Raw genomic sequence first — 18,619 nt, forward strand, 5'->3', positions numbered from 1 at the left:
CACACACACACACACACACACACACACACACACACACACACACACACGGAACTGAAAACAATAAATCTAAAATGGCTCACTGTTATGATTCGGATGTAGAAATGTCACCCACAGCTCACGTGCTTGAATGCTTGCTTCCCAACTGGTGGTTTTGGGTGGAAACTTTAGGAAACTACAGTTGGGACTAACTGTAGGAAGTGGGTTACTAGGAGGCAATCCTTGAGGGTTGGTGTTAGCTCTCCTTCCAGACAGAGCTCTCGCTGTTTCCTGATCTGGGAGATGTAAAAAGCTGTGGTGGTTTGAATGAGGACGGCCCCCATCGGCTCATATAGTTGTATGTCTGATTGCTAGTTGGTTGGTGGGCTGTTTAGGAAGGATTAGGAGGTGTGGTCTTGTTGGAGGCCTTGTTAGAGGAGGTGTGTCACTGGGGTGGGGAGTATGTTTTGAGGCCTCGAAAGCCTACTCACTCTAGGCCCCGTCTCTCTACCTCCAACTTGTGGTTCAGATGTGAGCCCTCTCTACAACTCCAGCACCATGCCTGCCTGCAGCCATGCTCCCCACCATGTGATTATAGACCAACCCTCTGAAGCTGTAATCAAGAACCCATTTAATTGCTTTCCTTTATAAGTGCCCTTGGCCATGATGTCTCTTTACAGCAATAAAATAGTAACTGAGACAGAGGTAAAAGAAGTTGGTACCAGAGACTGGGGTATTTCTGTGACAGGCCCAACCATGCTGCTTTTTTTGACATTGAGACTTTGGACAAGAAAAGCTGCTGAATGCCTTAAGCAGGGCTTAATGGGCCATCCTCGTAGGAGCATGAAAGACAATGATGCTGAAAGCAGTGTGAACTTGGAGGCCCTGTTAAGAGGTTTCAGAGGGGAGGAACATTATCTGCTGGCTTGAGACTGTATTTGTGGCAGTTTAGCAAAGGTGGCTGCTTTCTGCCCTTGTCCTAAAATCTGTCAGAGGCTAAAATAAATAGTTTTGGACTATTGTAGTTGGCAGAGGTGATTTCAAGATAGCCTACTATTGACTGTGTCACATGATTTTTAGTGACCATTCTTATGCAGATCTTCAATGAAAAAGAATAAGAGGAGCAGGGAAAAATACAAAATGCACAATCTGAGGAGAAAAAGAGTACCAGGGAATGTAATGTTGGAGCGATGTCCAGTTCTTAAGAAGCTGAGAAGTTTAAAGAAAGGCCTGATGCTAAATGGAATAAAAGGAATAGACCCCACTCAGCTAATCCTGCAACCAGTGAAAGGAAAATGGCTGAGGGATTTCCTCAAGCTAAAAAACATCAAGAAGTCAAAGCTATGCAAATGTAATTCAAGGAGTGGGCAGATTCCATCCCAAGCAAGCAGAAGAACTTGACAGATTCAGTCACAAGGTTCTGGCTTTATCAAGAAGGATACAAGAAAGGATCTGAGCCCAGGTGTGTGGCAGGAGAGTCCCTGCATGGAGGTCTAGCAATGCCCTTTCATGAAGCTGTGAAGGTGAAGCCTGGATTGCATTGGAGACCCCAGGACACTGGAGATGCCAGAGCCCATGGGATACCTGTCAAAAGGAGCTGCCGATAGGATGTAGAAGCAGCCCAGAGAGAGATTCGAGTTGTGGTCAGCAAAGCTGAGAGGGAAGAGCCATATCTAAAAAGTTCTTTAACATCAGACATGGAGTTGGAGGATTTGGAGTTTACCCTGTTGGATTTCTGTTTTTCTTTGGCCCAGTGTTTTCTCACTATTCCCCTTTTTTCCCTTTTGGCATGGTAATGTATGTTCTGTGCCACTGTATGTTGGAAGTAGGTATTTTTCTTTTTGATTTTACAGGTTAGAGTTAAGAGATTGCCTTCAATCTTAGGAGATGTTGGCTTTTATTAATTAATTTATTTTTGAGACAAGGTCTTTCTATTATGTGGATCTGGCTGTCTTAGAACTCTATGCAGATCACATTGACCTCAAACTCACAAACCTGCCTCTGTCTCCTGAGTGCTGGGATCAAAGGCATGCACTACCACACCTGATGAACTTTGGATTTTTAGACTTCTTGAGCCTGTGAAGGACTGTGGGGACTTTTGAAGTTGGACAGAATGCATTTTGCATTCTGATATGGCCTCAAGCCTATGGGGGCCCTGGAGTGGACTGTGGGGGTCTGAATGAGAGTGGCCCCCACAGGCTCATATTTAAATACTTTGTTCTCAGTTAGTATATGTTTGGGGAGGACTAGGAAGTGTGAACTTGCTGTAGGAGGAGCACAAAGAAGAAAAATTTAAGTAACTCATATTTAATGATAATAGTTTTTCTCTGCCAATGAAATGAGTCAATTCAAGCTGAATTAAAAGAAAAAAAAATCAGGTTTATTGGGGAAATTGCCATGCAGTTGGGGGAGGGGGCAGGAGGTGTGGGTTGCAGCATTCACACATGGGGGCGGGGAGAGACAGAGAGAGAGACAGGCAGAGACAGACAGACAGAGAGAGCAAACAAAATGATGTCTGGATTATATAGGGAAGAGATGACGGGAAGTTCAGGGCACAGGACGGGGCATGCCAGCCACACCTTGCAACAGGTAGGGACTGAAGAATGCCGGAGAACTTGGAGGCCAGGTCTGCTTTGGTTTGTTAAATAGGCACCTCAGCCTCTTGTCCCAGGTCTGAAACCCAACAAATGATACTGAGAAGCTACCATCAAACATGTAACAATGGTGATAAGCTATGCTTTAAAAAAAATAATGTCCTTCTCTTTTGGAAAACCAATACTTAAGTATAAAGCGATATATTGCTGCACAGAAGGACATCACTGGTTAGACTCAGCGGGTTATGAAAAGGGTACATATTGTTGGGAAAAGCTGTGGTGGGGGTATGAGAGGAGTTGGATTGGGGATAGGGTGTTGGTATGACAAAAGCATATCGTATACATGTGTGACGTTATCAGAGAATGAATAAAAATGACTTACTGGATGATTTCAGCTTTTAAATAATGCAGTGGGGGAGAGGAAGGAGGAAGAGGAAGGAGGAAGAGGAGGAGAGCTATAAATGAAACAAAGATATCCCCAAACCGGTTATTAATGAAGCTGACTGAAGAGAATTTTTAGTTTCATTCTAATGCTGTGATAAGCCCCATGGCCAAAAGCACCTCGGGAAGAAAAGAGTTTCGAAATAAACTCTTCCAGGGAAGCATCCATCAGCGACTGAAGCAGATTCCTTGGGGGACACTGCTTACTGGCTTACTCCCCTGCCCATTTGCTTCTATACCCCAGACCTACCTGCCTATGAGGCTGCTGGCCACAGTGGGCCGGGCCCTCCCACATCAATTATCAATCAAGACAGTTTCTCAGAGGCATGGCCACAGGCCACCCTGGTCAGGACAGGTTTTCAGCTGGAGTTTCCTTATCCCAGGTCACCCTAGGTGTGTCAGGGTGACAATAGAAAGCAGTCAGAACAATGACTTGGAGTTGAACCTCAGTAAACTCTCCAAAAGAGTTTTATGTTCCAAATATTCCCAAGTAAAAACTGAAGTTAAAAAAAAAAAAAAAAAAAAAAAAGCAGGTCTGGCACCTCCATCTTCTTCTCTCTTTCTGGTTTGGCCCCTGGAGTAGATGTTAATAAGGCCCTTGGACTCTGACAGTCACAAGATAGAAAGAGGCAGGTTCCTCAAGGAGATTCATCAACAACCACGAACATCCTCTCTACCTCAGACTGTTAGGTGGCCGATAAATTTGCACAGTACATGAATATGTTAGTTACGATCACACTGCTGTGACCAAAGACTCGGCAGAAGCAACTTAATGAAGGAGAGGTTTGGTTTTCCTCGCAGTGCAGGGCGTACAGTCTATCATGGCAGGGAAGAGACAGAAACCATGACTCCACCCAGGATGGAGTCTAAGGGGACCTGGGTGGGTACTCCAGTGACCCCGAGAGTGTATTCAAGGCAGTTAAAATCCATTTGACATAATGGAGAAGGCAGGGTGCTTCATGAACCTGGGAATCAGAACGTAAAACCTTCCAATAGAACTGTTTTGCAGACCAGAAAATACCTCTACTATAAAATGCTTCTTTTCGCCACATCCATTCCAGGCTGTCATTTTGAGAAGTTGTAGACTTTGAGGCATTTCTGAAAGTTGCCTTTGGGTGAGGAGATTTGTCCTTAGTGAAGGAACCAGGAAGACAGAAGGCCCTGGCAGCTTCCAGTACCTGAGTGACTTTTTAGCTGTACAAGAAGACTAGAGCCCTAGTCAGCCAAGTAAAGGTAATTAAGGCACATGCCCCTCCTTCTAGAATTTGTCCCCAGGCCTCTGGAGAAGCCACAGAACCCCAGTCCTTTCCCTGCCTCAGGATGCTGCTAAAGTTTCAAATTGTCTGGAAGCATCCTTGAGCCTCATATTTTTCCTGGCCTCTCATGTATTCATGGATAATTAAAAATGATTTTTTTTCCTTTTAATTATCTGTCTCAGATTCCTTCAATTTATATGTAACCAAGAAGAGCAGCTTTCCCCTGGGCACACTGTTCTGAAGAGGCAAACAAAGAAGATCAAATGCCTAGTATGCTCTCCAGGCCCAAGGAGAGGGCCCTCCAGTCACCCTGTGGAGACCACCAGACTGCTCAGCAATGAGCTTTCCTTGTCTGGCTTCTTCCCTCCCACTAGGGTTGTGAATCGGAGAATCTGCAGTGCGTAGCTGTAACGCATTTGACGTTTATAAACTGAGAGTCACCAACACCCATTGGTGTCACGCTGATGATAGAAATCAACAAAGCACGTTCTCTTGTTATTTGTCCAAGAGCAAGCCTTGATTCTGGATTCTCTGCTTTGCTCCCTGTTGTCTGCTGTCCCTGTCTGTTGTGTGAGCCTGAATCCGTGCCTTACTGAACGCTGTCTTAGGAATCTGTCTGTCCCTGTGTTTCTATCTGTAGCTGTTTCACAGAGGCCTCTGCTCTCTCTTTCACCGAACAGCACACGGGGAAGGAACAAGGGACACCTCACAGAAATCTTCAACAGTTTTACAAGGAATGCAGTCACTGACTCCAACGGACCCAAATGACAAATAGTATTACAAACACCATTATTTGTCAAACAATGTTTTTCATATATTTTCTTCAGTATTTATGGATATTCATTTTATAAGATTGCTTTCAACCTATATTTCTGTTTGCAGATAATGATTATTGCAATATGTATATAAACACACACGCAGTACTCTTAGGTCACGGACAGAGGAGGGTATGTAAGATTAGAGCCATTCATTAGGTTATAGAAATTGATTACATGGGAAATAGAAGACAAGTAAGGTTTGTTGTCACATTGTTATCTTAATACAGGTTAAACAAGCAGACTGAGTCCACAGTAGGATATGGTCTTATGTCTTAAGTGACTTTAGGATGTAGTATTAACTCTGGCTGTTAGGTATCGCAAAAGTTCTGGTCTATTAGGTTGTAAGCTATATATATATATATATATATAGTGACGCCTCACCACACTGTGGGGCTGGCAGTGCGTGAGTCCAGCCACTGGAAAGTTCCCAAGACTGACAACAGGATCATGTTTAATTCCTCATGGTCCTATGCCTTTCTGAAGACAGTTTTCTTTATCTTTAATGTGAGTCTACACCCCTCAGCTGTCCACCTTGGGTGACTGACTTTGAAAGAGCAAGGAATTGATCTTAGATATGAATCTCTGAAACCAATCTTGTATTTTTTGTGCTTCTGAGCCCATCCCTCAGCTTCAGCTACATTTGCTGTGTATTGGACAAATAGAAGTGTTCTAAAATATGGGGTTGCTTTAGTACACAGCGTTGCTGACAGGGTAACTCCAGTGTCTGTGAGTTACAAAACCTAATCCAATTTCCTGGGCTTTAGATAAGACTGAATAAAATCAGTGAATCTTTGGGGAGCTCCTGAGTGAGCCTTCAGGTCCCACTTGTCCCTTTAAGATTTCTTTTTGGTGTGTTGGAGAGATGGCTCAGTGGTTAAAAGCACTGTCTGCTTTTCCAGAGGACCCAGGTTCAATTCCCAGCAACCACATGGCAGCTCATAACTGTCTGGAACTCCAATTCCAAGGGATCTGACACCTTCACTCCAATATACATAAAATAAAATTTAAAAATAAAAAAATATTAAAAAAGATTTCTTTTTGTTTTATGTCTTGTCCGAGTGTAGTTTCCACGATGAAAGTTGCCTTCAAATTCAAAACACAACTCAGGCTGGAGTTCAGATCTCCCACTCCCCATATGCATATCAACGCCAGGTGGGACTAGCAGCTCACAGGAAATCCTAGTGCTCTAGAGATGGCAGCAGGGTTCTGAAGAGCAAGCACTGGCCAGACCAGCTAAACCAATGAGCTCTCAATTCAAGTAAGAGACTTGGCTTCAATATGTAATGTGGAGAGCCATTAAGGAAGTCACCCAATGTCAAGCTCTGGATTCCACATGAATGCGCAAAACAAGTGCATGGCATACCATCACGGGCACATGACAAAGCCAACTGTTTAGAAACAGAAACAAAGACCAACATAATAGGATTAAGCATGATTAAAGGGGATTTTTCTCTTACAAAAATCTGAAAGAAGAAAATTTGAAATTTGTATGACACTTCTTTTTAATTTTTAAAAAGTAAACCTAGTTCCTCTGCAACAAGTGCTTTCAACCACTGGGCCATCCCTCCAGCCTTGGTATGGTACTTCTATGAAGCAAACTGTGTGAGTCAGCTTTCTGTTACAGTAACAAGATATTTGGTATAATCAGTGAACAAAGAGGAAAAAATAGTATCTTGTCTCTGTGTTTCAGAGATTTCAGTCCAGGTTCCACAACTGACTGGAAGGCACATCCCAATGACCTAAACACCTTCCAATAGGCTCTCACTCCTGAAGGTTCTATGACTTCCAGCAGTACCACTGGGAAACAGACTGTAGTGGCTCAAATGGAAAGGTCCCCCCCATTGGCCCATAGGGAGTGCCACCATTAGGAGGTGTGGCCTTGTTGGAGTAGGTGTGGCCTTGTTGGAAGGTGGGTGGGCTTTGAGGGTTCAGATGTTCAAGCCAGGCCCAGTGTGTCTCTCTCTTCCTGCTGCCTGTAGATCCAGATGTAGAACTCTCAGCTACCTCTCCAGCACCAAGTCTGCCTGCGTGCCATCCTACTTCCTATCATGATCATAATGAACGAACCCTCTGAACTGTAAGCCATCCCCAATTAAATGTTTTCCTTTATAAGGTCTCTTTACAGTAATAGAAACACTAAGGTACAGACCATGAGTACATAGGCTGTGAGGAGACTGGTCACAACGAAATCGTAACACACCTAGCTACGAGTTGCTGTTGAGTCATTCTCAAAGCCCTTTTATCCTTCTCCGTTCACGCTCTTCTTTCCAACAGCTCCACACAGTTGCTGCTGCAGCCTCGCTAGTTGCACAAGCTCCTGCTTGCTCAGCTCTGCCTGCTGCTGCCAGATTGATGTTGTAAAACACACCTCTGAGAAGTTGTGGTAATTCTCTTTTTCTCTGATTTCCAGCTGTGGGAGAGTTCGCAGCAGATGGCGCGGAGCAGGCTGACTCTGATCATATGCTCAGGGGCGGTAGAGCAGAGTTCCAGTCACGGAAGCAAATCTAGACAGATTGTGCTGTGGTTTTAGCAGTGAAATACTGAATTGGATTGGTTTCTTCCCTGAATATGGCTATATGTAAATACATGGGATACTACAAGAATTTTAAAAAGACAATTACAATGATATTTTATATTTACATACCAAGTGCCCAGTTCTCTAGAGCCAGTTGCTTGGCTAATAGTTAAAACCATTGATTCTATGAGCTAAGGCATCATTTGTCAACCTTATTTTCATTATTAAATTTATCTGAGATAGGAAACGTTTACATTAACTTATCCCAGAACCACTATTGTCAACATTTTGAAGCATTTCCTCCTAGCCTTGCTTTTTTTTAAAATGCATAAGATTATAAGCACATTTGGCATTGGAGTGGGCTCAGTGGTTAAGAGCACTTTCTGTCCTTGCAGAGGACCACGGTTCTGTTCTAGCACCCATATTCAGCCAGTGGCTCACCACTGTCTATAACTCTAGCTCCAGGGAATCTGATGCCATTTTCTGGCCTCTGTGGCATCCACGTGCACCCGCACACACACAGAGATACACTCATAAGCAATACAAATTTAAGAATGGTTTAAAAACCAGTGAAAAGCAAATTTGGTTGTAGGTTGTATATACAATTATAGCATTTTATTCCTTATCACAACATAGTAATTATCATACTTTCCCCCTAATTATTCCATTATTTAAATAGCCAACTTAAAACGCCATTTAAACATCTGATTAGGTGTGGCTGTTTTATTGTTTACCGACATAGGAAAGTTACAGCATTCTTTCTGCTTTTCTTTGAGGAAAATATCTGCACCGATAGGTTTTGTGCATTTATGATTATTTTCCTGGAAGAAATTCCCACAGGCAGAATTTAGAAGGGATTCTAATGAGTGCTAGCAGGGTGTTTCCCAACACAAGTGAACTCATTTCTGCAGGCATGTATTTTTCAAACACCTACTTTATTTAAGGTTGCTAAACATCTCTCGCTCTCTTCCCACGCCCTGATTTTAGGTAGGAGATTAGTAGGGAAAGGGCCTGTCGGTGTCTTTTAGCTTCTTCCTGCTGATTAGGCTTGATAGGGTCTTTGGGGGTTACCAAACTCAGTCGTCAGGATGGCAGCAGTCTAGTTAAAACAGCAAAGCAGCAGCAGCAACATGCATCAGCAGCAGCAGAACGACTCAGTGGAAAACAGGGAGACTCCGTCCAAACGACACAAGTCAGCGAAGTGGAAAAACTCTGCCAAAGCACAAAACAGTCCTCTGGGGCGTTTTTCTCCACCAGGGAAGGATCCAAACTGTTGCAAGTGTAGTAATGCAAAAGCATTCTCTTACTCTCTCTGTGGGCTTCTATTTATAATTATCCCTTCTCAGAGTCCACACAGGATGTTTTCCACTTCACAAAAACCACGCCTCTCGAACGAGGTAGTGTTCAGCTGACCAACATCACAAGCCTTTTTACTTTTACTGGGACTGTTTTCTGCGAGGGCAAAAGATTCTCGCATCCCACACTTGGGACCCAAACCAAAAACATAGTCACATGACACAACTGAGCCTTCAAAGAAACCAAAAACGTCCACTTCACACTTCCTCTTATCTTGGTGTAGGACAGTGCTGGTTTCATCATGTCTGTACTGGCCTGGCACTGGTTGATGTTAGAAAATCCCAGCACAGGAGGGTAAAGTAGAGCTTGAAGAGAAAAGCCAGACTGCCCTTCCACTCTAAAATGTGTTCCAGGGAAGGCAGAAAACTCACTCTGAGGCAGGAAATCAGGAGACAGGGCCCTCCTTAGAGCAAGTAGACCAAAGAAGAAAGACTTTGAAAAACTTAAAAACAATTCTTTTTTTTTTTTTTTCTGCTTCTTGTTTTTTCAGTCTCCACCCTGGAGATGGTTATGGATGCCTCTGTAGAGAGACCAGGAGGAGCAGGCGTTCATTCGAAGACCTCAGCGACCCAGAGGTCCTGCGATACCCTCTCTACTCATGTTGCTTCCCTGTAGCCCACCATGGGCTCTGAAAATGACACAGAGGGAGAGGGAAGGCCAGGGCAACCCTAGTGGCAAGGAATGCTGGGATGGAGCCTGTCGGTTTCTTCCGTTTTGGAGAGCAAACCTGCGAGTTGTGTGAAGCATGAGTGCAACTTTGCAGTTTTGGAGACACTATAGACCAGTTGGTCTGTGTGATGTTTGCATTTAAAGCCAACATTGTATGGTATAGAGAGGAATGGTGAAATTTGTAGCAATGATTTTCAATTTTGTCTTTTTTTTTTAGTTTCAGGATGACTTTTAAATAACAAAAACAAAATACTCCAACAAGGATGGGTATGAGAAATGCTCAAGAAAGGAACACTTTGAGATAAGGATGAAGTTTGATTGTTAGAACACTTGCCTAGCATGTGTGAAGGTCTCAATTCAATCCACAGTACCCCAAAGACTGGATGTGATGTTGCGGGCCTAAAATCCCAGTGCTTAGGCGGTAGAGGTAGGAAGATCAAAAGTTTAAAGTCATTCTCAGCTACATAGTGAATTTGAAACAGTGAAGCTCCATTTAAAAAAAAAAAAAAAAAAAGCAAAACTTTATATGTTAAGATCTTTGGCACATTTTCTTTGCTTCTTGAACCACCCTTCCCCTCAACATAGATCCCTGAAAAATTTGTGACTGCAGGTGGTCTGGTCCTTCATCTTGGATTGCACTCTGGAATCTGAATGTTTCTACCAGCTGAGATGAGCTGAGGAAACCCCAGGAGTAGAGCTGGATGACTTGACTCAGAATTACACCTCTGGCTGAGGATTGTCATGAGCCAGGTTTCTCATCTGTGTTAGAGACTCTGCTTCTTCGTATCGAGATAGAAGAAACAATCAGTGTGATGAGCATTGCTTCTGTGGTCATTGTCATCAGCTCCATGGGCGTATGAAAGACACAGCAAGGGCAGAAAGGAAAAGACATAGGATTGTTAGGACAAGGTCAGGAAGATGCCGATCTCAAGTTCATGGCCAGCATTCCATCCTTCAAGCTCAACCTGCAGTCTCCCATCTGTAAAATGGCTGCTTACTATTGACTCCCGTGTCTGTTTCCATCACCCATTTGGGAGAGCTTCAAGGGGCTGAAAGACTATCCTACACACAGCTGGACAGTTGCATCAGTCCCAAACTCCCTCACAGGAGGAAGTACTAGAAAAGGGTGGTGCATTCCCATGCAACACTATTTGTAGACAGTTTCGCCCATGAAAACAGCTGGAATATGCTGATTCATACTGGCTTGCCATGCTTGCTGTGTGGAATGGTGGCCTCTCCTGGGACTTGGCTCCAGCCAACTGGGCTGTACTTGCTGGGAAATGACCAGCTGGTAAACAGACTCCCCTTACCAGGGGGTTTTAAACTTATTGACTGAGAGCTCCACAAACAGAGGAAATTGTAGGGCGAGAGCTGAGTTTGAAGTTCAGCTTTTGCAGAGCTGACAAGATGGACAGGCTGCCTAAGCTGCTCTTGGGTCACTGAGGTGACTTGAGCGAAGGTGGAAGGTAGAAGTTGCCTCATTATGCTGGGGAATGCTGAGGAAGCCCCCTAGATGCTCAGGTGGTGCCCAGAGAGCTTTAACACAAATGTAGGAGGTGGGGAGAAGACTGTGTCCTGTGAGTATATCAATAGCTTGGAGGCGCCAAAGCGTAAACATGGCCTGTTTCTATGTTTCTGAACCAGGCTGCTTCTCCAGGCAGGCAAACCACAGAGCCTTGTCCGCGCCTGCTGAGCTAATGTGGCTAGTTAAAACACACTCAGTTGAATAATTGCAGAAATAATACTTCTCTCCCATGCTTCACCAAGTCACACATCAGCTCATTCTTGGCAGGAGGTCTGGGTGGAGGTGCTCATTCAACTTCAGAGTGATGTGTAAAATTGGGTCAAAACACACATTAGACCACTATAGGAATGATACCCTCTGTGGAGACTCATGGGATGTCAAGGGTGGCTTTGTGTTCTCTCTTCACTGGTTTGGAAAGAGAGGAGACGCATTTTTGCTCACATAAATTATACATCATGACAAAGCACTTCTTTCTAGTCTCCGTGGAATGCCGTGGATCTTGTCTGCTGAGGCCCCCTGAGGCACAGGCTGCCATCTAAGGCTTCTTAATTAGTGGTGTGCTGTGCTGCGCTTTGTTATATACTAGGCTCAATTCCTTGGATGAGTCTGTGTTCAAGAAACACTCGTGAATCTGTTTTTTTTTTTTTTAATCCCCCTTTTTTGGTTAAGAAGTAGTTTGATTCTCTGAAATGTGCTTCAGAAATGTAACGGACTCCCATGTAGTCAGGGAAAGTCAAGGTCATTAATGTCACTTTTCAGTAGTCAAACAATCTTGTCCTGTCGGGATATGGGAGGACTTCATGGCATGACCCCCAGTCCCAAGTGAGGAGGAGGAAGGAGGAAGAGCCTGTGGGTCGGTTAGTTTTAGGGTCACAGGCCATGGGCAGGTTAGATTGAGCTTGTGCTTGGCTTGTTTTCCAGTTAGACTCATCAGACATATTGTAAAGCCAGTACACATGATTATTCAGCACGTGGATGGGGTCTGGCGCATGGTGGGTGGCCCCCAGTGCCTTCCCTCCCTGTCACCTCTTACAACTGACTTCTAACTTTCACCTAGTCTGGGGGGTTATGAGCTCCAGGGGATGCAGTGATAAGTAAGTAAGTCTCCCCCCTGGGTGGAGGCAATGGGTAACTCCAGTGATAGGTAGAGCTCTTGTCCTGTTGCCCTTGGTGGCAGGTGGGAGGAAGGTAGCAATGCCCAGCATATCTGTGCACTGCTTCCAGGTCAGGCACTGGGCCAAGAGGTCCTGATGTAGCAACACCCTTGAAGTTTCTGCCTGTTCCTCTTGTCTCTGCTCTCCTGCATCTCCCAGCTCAGTGTCCCTTTTCCTTGCCTGTGCCAGATTTATTTCCCTGGTAACACGATGACTCATCTGAGGTATGTCTTTCTCAAGTGTTTGTCCTGGGAATTCAGCACAGTGCCAGGGCAAGAAAATGTTCACTGCAGACCTATTGGGAGTTAGGCTCTGACCAGCTAATTGTAGAGGGTAGAGCCTCTGTTTGGTACATTCTTCGAACAGTCCCAACAACCTTTAAAAACTTCAGCAACGCCACAGCACCAGCCGCTTAGAGGACTAGTCCAGCAGGGTTAAATGTGATCAGGTTGTTATGTAAGTCAGTTTCTTTCTGGACACTTCTCACCTTGCAAACTCAAAGTGTGAGTTCCCCACTCCACTTCTATGAATCTACTTACTCAAGATGTTTCACGTGAGTGAACTCGGGCAGCTTTGTGTTTCTTCTACTGGCTTATTTCACTTAACACAATATCCCTACACTTTATCAATGTCCTAATTTCCTTCCCTTTCAAGGCTGAAAATTGCCCCATTGAATGTATATATCATTTTTGTAATCTGTTTATCTGTTTATGGTGACCAGTCAGCTTGCTTCCAGGCCTTAGCTATTTCAGGTTTATCAGCATTGTGTTGCTATAGACATGAGTGTACAAATTAGAGGTCATTTTATCTTGACTTTCCACATACTGGTTTGAAGATCAGAGAGGTTTACTGTTTGCCCAAAAATCCCAGCCAGAAAATGGTCAATGGACTTAGATCCACCTGACTGTGCAGCTTATTCTGTCCCCAGTAAGATATACACTTTTTTTTTGCTTTGTTTTGTGATTTCTGATAATATCTTTAAATTTTATTTTTATTTTTTTTCTTTACAATTTATTCATTATATATCCTGATTGAAGCCTTCTCCAGGATACACACTTTGTTTTTCTTTTCTTTTTTTTTTTTTTTCTTTTTCTTTTTGTTCAGGGAGCCTCTGAAGGTGGCATAGAAAATATTGCAATTGAAGGGCTAGAGTTTATTTGTGGGAACTTTGTATCAGGCTTTGGAACTTATTAGAACTTGTTAATCATATCACATGAGAGAGCGGGCAGCTTGGGGATAGACACAGATCACTGTCTAGGTGGAAGGATGATGCAAAGAAGAAACAGAATTAAAAGAAAGTTTCAGAAGTGAGTCCTGCTCCTTTCACTTTTATTTTTCAAATGGCAGAATCTTGCTAAGTAGACTAGGCTGGACCCAGCCTATTCACTACTTTGGTTTGCTACTAAAAATAACAACTACTAAAACCCAAGCCCAAAACCAACAAACCATTATGTAAAAGCATTCTGGTGAGCTTGGTGGTGTAGGCCTATGGTCCCAGCTACTCAGGAGGCAAAACTTGGATTGCTGGAAGTTCAAGGCTGGCCAGGGCTAAACAGCAAGTCTATCTCAAAAAAGAATGTGGAGAGTGATCCGGGAAGGCACTTGGTACTGACCTCTGGTCTCGCATGTACACAGGCACACACATACATAAACATGTACACAGAACATGTACATACACACATATTGGGCCTGGGATACAACTCAGTGATGTGTGTTTCTCTGTCAGTCCTGAGCTGAAAAATAAACCAAAGAAGAAAACAAAGGCTTTCTAAATGGTTCACAAGTACATACAGATATTTTTTTTTCTCCACAATGTATTGAAAACAAGCGTGTGGGTTTAAGTGACACTCCAGATGATAAATGCTCTCTGTTTCTGTACATTGTAGGCAATCATACCAAATTGTTTAGACAAGTTTGCGAACAGATGTGATCTATTTAGCTAAACAGATATTAATTTTCCAGCTCCTTGACCTGCAGACAAATTATATCCCATTGGAGCTACATCATGACAGATTACAGTAAGGGCTAAGGCTGAAAACGATTGTCAAGACACAGTTCAAGTGAAATGAAGACTTGTCACAAATATTGCCTTTTGGTTTAGATGATACCCACAATGTGAGGTTAGGGGCTATCTTAGTTTCATTTCCTGCTGGCTGGGAAAAAGCAGCCTAACTAAGCAACTTACAGGGCAAGAGGGTTTATTTGTTTCATAATTCCAGATGGCAGACTGTCACTGTAGGGATGTCAAGGCACAGGGAACTTGAAGCAGGTACTCACACCCAAACTTGAGATGAGAGAATGAAGGCGTGCTTGCTAGTGCTCAATTTGCTTTCTCCACTCTTGCATAGCTCAGAACCCAAATCAGGGAATAGTGCTGCCCATTCATGCAGCAGTTCTCAAACCGTGGGTTTCCACATATCAGATATCCTGCATATCAGATATTTACATTATGAGTCATAACAGTAGCAAAATTGTAGTCACGAAGTGGCACCAAAAATAATTTTATGTTTCGGGGTCGGTCACTACACCATGAGGAACTGTATTAAAGGACTGCAGCATTAGGAAGGGCGGGAACCAATGAGTTGACGAAACCAAATCAGTCTCTCACAGACATCTGTATGAGCCAACCCAATCTAGACAACTCCACAATGAGGCTCTTACTAGCTGGTTCTAGATTGTGTCAAGCTGACAACTGAAACTAACAACCACAGAGATGATATTCTACAGACACATGTTGATAAAGGCGTTTTGTTATTTAGCAAGCTTGACTTTAATCCAAATGTGCTGTGACAATCCAAATGGATGATGATGATTATTATTATTACTATCATTTCTTATCTCTGGTCCAGGCTGTAGAATTTTTACCTTTAGAAACGATACTGTCCCTAGCATGTTTCCTATAGACTAGCTGACACTACCTAGCTGGCTTGAAACACTGCTAAGCTGCAGAACAATACCATGTTGGGGTGGTCGGAAGTTCGTGCCCCTTTTGTGTGATGTATGATCATAATTTGGGCTTATCCACCATTAAGGAGCTACTGCTAACCTCATTGGATGCTTTGCCTTCTGTGCAATGCAGATTTCTGGGGATAGTTGGTAAAGTGGTTGCCCAGAAAGCAGTAGTACCAACCTGAACTCATGAACAAAGCTGGCTGCAGTCACACACCTGCAGTCTGGAGAGGTAGAGATGGGAGGATCCCTAGGGGTTAGTGGCTAGCCAGCTTGAATGAATGGTGAGCACCAGGTTCAGTGAGAGATCCTGCCTCAACAACTAAGATGGAGAGCAGCGGAGGAAGATACCTGATGTTGACTTCTGACCTCCTCGCTCACACACATTCTCATGGGTGTTGGGCCTGATAAGGCCTGCTGCATCTACCTGAGCCTGGCTCGAGTTTTGAGACATGTCTTTAGCTTCTGATTTAAGAGGCGCCACTTCCGGGCAAAAGTGATTCAGCATATCTGCCTTAGTGACTCAGCATATCCCCCTTAAAATCAACCCTGCCTGGCAACTGTTACATTGAGTTTTGTCTCTGGCCCACCTCTCCTTGCACTACCTAACCTTGCCCTCTAGCTCATCTTACCTCACTTTCTTAACCCTGCTCCCTGACCTAAACCTATAAAAAGGACCTCTTTATTCAATAAACTGAGTTCCTGCTTTGACAGATCTCCCGGCTCGGTGGTGTTTTATTCTCTGGGGCATCCAGAGAGATCCGGGCCGTCGACACTCATCATTCCACTCAGCCACGGAGGGCGTCCAGCTGGACTGGCCACCTTCCTCTCAGCTCCACCTGCCGGATATCGACTGGCACACGAGCACCCACGTGCGCACATACTGTGGGGATTCCCCTGCAGGCTATTACAGCAGGCAGGGAACAAGATCAGGGTGAGGTAAGGATGAAGCTTGTCTTGGCCTGATTTTGTTGTAACTGATGCTGGGCTAGGACTTCTAGAGTCTGTCCCAGTAAAGTCATTTTGCTTTAGCCACATTTAAGCACAGCAGAATTTTGGGGGAAAAAAAGTATTCAGATAAACAATTAACCCAGTCTCAAGTGCACAGCAATTTAAGACATGTTTACGCCTGAAGCTCATTGCAAAGTGTCTATGGCTTCATCTATAAGATGGTTTGTTGCTAACTTAGAAACAATGCTCAGGATCAGGGTCTGGGGAGAATGCCTGAGGCAAGCATAAGGCCTGTAGGAGCTGGGATTGGCCTGGTCCTAAGATAACAGAGAAGTCACTTAGGCTGTTGTGAAGTGATATCACTCATAAGAATGAGCTTTAATGATTTAAAAAACAGTGCTCAAGATTTAAGTGGAAAGGGTCTGGGATAAGTAAAAACAAAAATTCTGGAAGACGAGTGCCGAGTTTGTCTCCTCAGACAGCAAAAGGATTGCCAGGTTGTAAAACTCCATCATTCCTGGCATTCCAGGGGCAGCAGCTACACACACTCCACTGAAGAAGTAAGCTGTGTGTTTAATGTTTCTGGCTTCTCCAGTGCTTATCCATGTACCCAAGGCCTTTTCGCCCTCTACAGTGTATAACACACACACACACACACACACACACACACACACACACACACACACATACACACGCCTGTCCTAGATTGTAGGGTGTTTAAGGTCACCCCTGTTTTTTTCTTTTGGCCTATGATATAGCAGTAACATTCCTTAGCTGTGACAGAAAACAAAACAAAACAAAACAAAACAAAACAAAACCCCTCCAAACATTGTCAAGATGGCCCCAGGGGCCAACATTTGCTTCCCTGCCAACTTTTACGTGTTGCCCTGGTTTTATGGAAAGTTTCGGGGGTGTCACATGGATTCTGCTCTCTGCAGCAGTTATTAACATAAATATTCTTATTTGTAATTCTGCTAGCAGTCTGGCAAGGAAGATTAGTGAAGGAAAAAGCAAAAAAAGGCTCTTGTGACAGTGCAGTACTCTGAATTACATGCACTGAGGTGCCAATAAAAGAGACAATAAAGGCAATGACCTTCAGTTAAAGGCTGTGTTCCCTGAGGAGTCCGCTTCCTGTTTCGTAATGCCCTTTAATGATAGCCTGTCTTTCTGGATCAGCTAATTGTGTAGTTCTTTTTAACCTCTATTGATATCACCCGTAGTATTTCATTGTTTTATTACCACTAACCAGTAAAGCACTGCTACCCATTCATCATTAAAAGCGTCATTTTGTCTTTCATTTCATATATCTGGCTGACTTCCTGCTTGGGTGAATGGAGAAATTTATTAGACTTTGATGGAGCTAAAATTATGTTTCCATTGATCAGTGCCTTTTGCATGGTAAATCCTGTTGAAATAAAACCAGCGAATTTCAGCCTGGGCAGGTGAGCGATAATACTGAGGACGGACACAGCACCCCACTAACGGATGAGAGTAATCTCTTCAACTACATCCCAGAATATACCGTTTAGATTTCAGAAGTAGGGCTAAAAGCCTTTGTGTAAGATTTTTAGTAATGGTCTTATTCCAGGGGTGGCAAACTGAGGCTCCCAGGCAAACATGCTTGCTGCCTGTGTTTATAAATAAAGTTTTATTGAAACACTGTTACACACAAGTTTACCTATTGCTGCTTTCATTCCATGATTTGTAGAGATGAGTAGTTGTGGCAGAGAGGCTATTGTTCACAGAGCCCAAAGTATTTTCTAGATATGCTTTCACGGAAAGCTTGCCCATAATGACCAACTCCTGCTTACTTTACAGCACCCCTGCTATGTTTAGAGTGTGAAATGCTCCACCCAGATTCATGTATTTGTGTGATCGGTCCCTAAAACCATAAGGACTTTCTGTGTCTGCCCCTGCTCTGAGTAGTAACATGGAGACATATTTATTTATAATAGCTTTAGGCCTTTGTTTACTGTTATCCCCAACTAGCTCTTATAACCTGGGTTTAATCTATGCTCTGCCATGTGGCTCTTTACTGCTCCTCAGTTTCATAAATCCAGTTTCCTCCATGTAACGTAGGTGAATCTTTTTGCACCTCTTTCTTTCTCAGAGTTCGTATCTTTCTGGAAGTCCTGCCTAGTCTCTCCCGACTTTGCTATAGTCTGGTCAGTTCTTTATTCAGCCAATCAGAAGGTGATGGAGAACAATGTTTACAAAACACCGAGACAGGAGATGCTTCACAATACCAAAGTGTGGTCTGTCCTCAGCTCTCTGCTGGTACAGAAACCAGCATCTGAATATACAAGGACAACCTTTACACAATGCACAAAACCATCACTCCAACAGGTCCCCAGATGACAGTGCTGTTTTAGGAGTGTGCTGGATAGTTTTATGTCAACTTGACACAAGCTAAAG

At 43.7% G+C, this 18,619-nt stretch overlaps 1 pseudogene; it reads right to left on the reverse strand.

The window, feature by feature from the left end:
• Positions 1–7,324: 7,324 nt before the first annotated feature.
• Positions 7,325–18,619, reverse strand: part of LOC129678150 (60S ribosomal protein L7a-like) — a 101,225-nt pseudogene continuing 89,930 nt past the window's right edge.

This window comes from Psammomys obesus, unplaced genomic scaffold, assembly GCF_907164565.1.
Source record: "Psammomys obesus unplaced genomic scaffold, mPsaObe1.curated_primary_1811, whole genome shotgun sequence".
Classification (NCBI taxonomy): Eukaryota; Metazoa; Chordata; class Mammalia; order Rodentia; family Muridae; genus Psammomys; species Psammomys obesus.